Source organism: Mustelus asterias, unplaced genomic scaffold (assembly GCF_964213995.1).
Source record: "Mustelus asterias unplaced genomic scaffold, sMusAst1.hap1.1 HAP1_SCAFFOLD_958, whole genome shotgun sequence".
Lineage (NCBI taxonomy): Eukaryota > Metazoa > Chordata > Chondrichthyes > Carcharhiniformes > Triakidae > Mustelus > Mustelus asterias.
This window is the reverse complement of record NW_027590904.1, coordinates 14,873-19,302: the sequence shown is the minus strand read 5'-3', so window position 1 is coordinate 19,302 and position 4,430 is coordinate 14,873.

Genomic DNA, 4,430 nt, shown 5'->3' with positions numbered 1-4,430 from the left:
GTTCACGAGTGATGACAGGGGTTGGATTCTGCTGTTATTGTTTCTGCTCTCAGTTACATCCAGGACTGCATTTTGTTCATTCTCACAGTTGGTCAATGGGAAGGGTCAGAGGGTTTCTTTGTGATGGACTGGCCGGTCTCAGCCTCCAGTGGGCTGATGCTATTTGTGTCTTTTTGTGAATACCTGATTTCAAATGTCACAAGGATCACAGAGTGACAGGGTGTTAGGAAGTTTAGAGATATTTAGTCAGAAGAAAACAGAGGTTGGCAGTGCAAAGGTACATTTCTGAATGGAGGGCTGTGACAAGTGACATTCCTCAGCGATCAGTGCTGGGACTTTTGCTGTTTGTAATATATATAAATGATTTGGAGGAAAATGTAACTGGTTTGATTGGTAAGTTTGTGGATGACACAAAGGTTGGTGGAATTGCGGATAGCGATGGGGACCGGCAAAGGATACAGCAGGATATAGATCAGTTGGAGACTTGGGCGGAGAGATGGCAGATGAAGTTTAATCTGGACAAATGTGAGGTAATGCATTTTGGAAGGTCTAATACAGATGGGAAATATACATTAAATGGCAGAACCCTCAAGAATATTCATAGGCAGAGGGATCTGGGTGTACAGGTACACAGGTCATTGAAAGTGGCAATGTAGGTGGAGAAGATAATCAAGAAGGCATATGGCATGCTTGCCTTCATCGGCCGGGGCATTGAGTTTAAAAATTGGTAAGTCATGTTGCAGCTTTATAGAACCTTAGTTAGACCGCACTTGGAATCTAGTGTTCAATTCTGGTCATCACACTACCAGAAGGATATGGAGGCTTTGGAGAGGGTACGGAAAATATTTATCAGGATGTTGTCTGGTGTGGAGGGCATTAGCTATGAGGAGAGGTTGGAGAAACTTGGTTTGTTCTCACTGGAACGACGGAGGTTGAGGGGGGCGACCTGATAGAAGTCTACAAGATTATGAGAGGAATGGACAGAGTGGATAATCAGAAGCTTTTTCGCAGGGTGGAAGAGTCAATGACTAGGGGGCATTGTTTTAGGGTGCGAGGGGCAAGGTTTAAAGGAGATGTACAAGGCAGGTTTTTTACACAGAGGGTGGTGGGTGCCTGGAACCCGTTGCCGGGGGAGGTAGTGGAAGCAGATATGATCGTGACTTTTAAGATGTGTCTTGACAAATATAAGAATAGCATAGGAATAGAGGGATGTGGTCCCCGGAAAGGTATTTGCGGAAGGATATATTGGCCTTGGAGGCAGTGCAGAGAAGGTTCACCAGGTTGATACCAGAGATGAGGGGTGTTGATTATGAGGAGAGACTGAGCAGATTGGGTTTGTACTCGTTGGAATTTAGAAGGCTGAGGGGGGATCTTATAGAGACCTATAAGATAATGAAGGGGCGGGATAGGGTAGAGGTGGAGAGATTCTTTCCACTTAGAAAGGAAGCTAGAACTAGAGGGCACAGCCTCAAAATAAAGGGGGGTCAGTTTAGGACAGAGTTGAGGAGGAACTTCTTCTTCTCAGAGGGTGGTGAATCTCTGGAATTCTCTGCCCACTGAAGTGGTGGAGGCTACCTCGTTGAATATGTTTAAATCACTGATAGATGGATTCCTGATCGGTAAGGGAATTAGGGGTTATGGGGATTAGGCGGGTAAGTGGAACTGATCCACTTCAGGTCAGCCATGATCTGATTGAATGGTGGGGCAGGCTCGAGGGGCTTGATGGCCTACTCCTGCTCCTATTTCTTATGTTCTTAAAGGTAGGGGGTTTTAGTTCAGACGGGCAGCATGGTTGCTGCAGGCTTGGAGGGCCAAAGGCCTTGTTTCTGTGCTGTAATTTTCTTTGTTCTTCGTTCTGTTTGGAACACCCCAAATGCCCATCCAATTTCCTTTTTAATTGTTTATTGTCTCCACTTCCTCCACCCTCGTAGGCAGCGGGTTTCAGGTCATTACCATTCGCTGCATCACAATATTCTTCCTCACATCTCCCCCCCACCATTCTCCCCCTTGCATCTCTGACTCAAAACAAGAAATCTGTGTCCCCTTGTCATCCTTGTCCCTTCAGCTCATGGGAACAGCTTTTCTTTGTCCACCTTATCTAAACCTGTCAGAATCTTGTCCACCTCTATCAAATCTCCCCTCAACCTCCTTTGCTCCAAGGAGAACAACCCCAGCCTGACATTGACACTAAAGAACAAACTAACAGAATATGTTCCTGTCTGAAATCAAATGGGAATGTTTAATTTCTGTTTTAAAGATATTGTGAATATATTGTCCTGGACAAAAAAGGAATTGGAGTAACTCACCTTGGGTGTGGTTGAATGGAATATTTCAATCTGATATCCACCTACAGTCGAGTGAAAGTCTGGAATGTGTACAAAGAACAATACAGCACAGGAACAGGCCCTTCGGCCCTCCAAGCCTGCACCGATCATGTGTTCCTCGCTCGACCATCCGTTTGTATCCCTCTATTCCTAGTCTGTTCATGTGGCTATCTAGATAAGTTTTAAATGATCCTAGCATGTCTGCCTCAACCACCTTGCTTGGCAGTGCATTCCAGGCTCCCACCACCCTCTGTGTAAAATACGTCCCCCGCATATCTGTATTGAACCTTGCCCCCCTTACCTTGAACTTGTGACCCCTTGTGTTTGTCATTTCTGACCTGGGAAAAAGCTTCCAACTGTTCACCCTATCTATGCCCTTCATAATTTTATAAACTTCTATTAGGTCGCCCCTCAACCTCCGTCTTTCCAGTGAGAACAACCCTAGTTTACCCAATCTCTCCTCATAGCGAATACCCTCCATACCAGGCAACATCCTGGTAAACCTCCTCTGCACTCTCTCCAAAGCCTCCACATCCTTCTGGTAGTGTGGCGACCGGAACTGGACGCAGTATTCCAAATGTGGCCGAACCAACGTTCTATATAACTGCAACATCATATGCCAACTTTTATACTCTGCCCCGTCCAATAAAGGCAAGCATGCCATATGCCTTCTTCACCACTTTTTCCACCTGTGTGTTTCATTTGTTTTTTGTGGATGTTTGTCGATGTGTTTTATCATTGTTTTGGGCTACATTTGTTAAGGTTTATCTTTCTGGAGAATTAACCTTACCTTGAGTCTTTAATTAAAGGCATTTTTGGAAGTTTAAAAACAGGATCACAAGAACGCTTAAGTAATTAATTTTGGTTATTGTTGTTGTAAAGCACATGCTAAGTTTCTCTGTTTGTGTATGGATGATATTTGTGTGTTGAATGCTTCAAGCTTTGAGGTTTTCTGTCTGTGATTTAAATCAAACAGATTTTTAACAAAGGAAGTGTGATCAATAAAACTTTTTTTGTTCTGAAGTTGTGAACCTGGAGCCATATTTACTGGCCAGAGACAGGATTCCAGGATATTTTACTAAACATGTGGGAATTTTAATCCGGATACAATTCACCCATGTGAGAATGAGAGTTTTAATTTGTAATGGTTATTTAAAATTTGACACATGTGAAATGATTCTGACCAATCCTGTGTTGGATTGATCTTGGGTTAAACTTCCTGTCAGGTCCAAAGATTTATTCCTGACGCAAGTAACACAAAGAAAGGGAAAATTCTGGAATTGGATACTGAAGAAAAGAGTTTAAAAAGAGAGAGTGTTAAATAGAAATGTTCCCAGACCATGTGGTCATTCGATTAAAACAAAGGAAGAGTGCTGACGTCCATTTGAGAACTTTTAATCCACCCCATTTCTCACTAAGGGAGTCTATGTACAAAGAAAGCCCAAGAAAGACCCCACCAAGGGGGGTCTGGAAAGCATCATGATGGGGGCACCTGTCCATGAGATGATCACAAAGCCCCATAATGCCCAGATACTAATTTTATTGAACCTATAATGCATGTAATCTATCACCATTCTGATGCGCTGAGTAACTGGATAAGAATTGATGATATTCTTTGTTGGGTGGAGTTGCACATGGTCAGCCCCTGTGGCTTCTCCCCGCTGGCGTAACTCAATAAATTGTTTGTCGATTGAATCAGGCACAACACACTGGGTACATTCCCACTTCATCCTTAGGAGTGGCCTGATAGGCCGTGGTCCAGACTCAATGTGGCCTTTGAGGGGTCGTTGTAAATGTGCATTGATAATGGTTGGAAGCACAGATCACCAGGAAATGGTTCCAGCTTTGCCAGTTGACTCTGCTGTGGGAGTGGAAGAGGAATGTTCATGTACAGATTCTCAAACTACCTCTTCACCTCCCATTCCAGAAACACCATTACAAGATTTACCAGTGGTATTGTACAGGTTGCAATGCAACCACAAAGCTCCTGACAGGCTTCCGTATTGTTAAAGACATTACTTTGTTGTATTTCTGTCCTGATGGGGGATTGAAATTTAAGGAGAGGAGAAGTGTTCCAGAGTGTTCTTCACAACCTCTCTCCCTTCT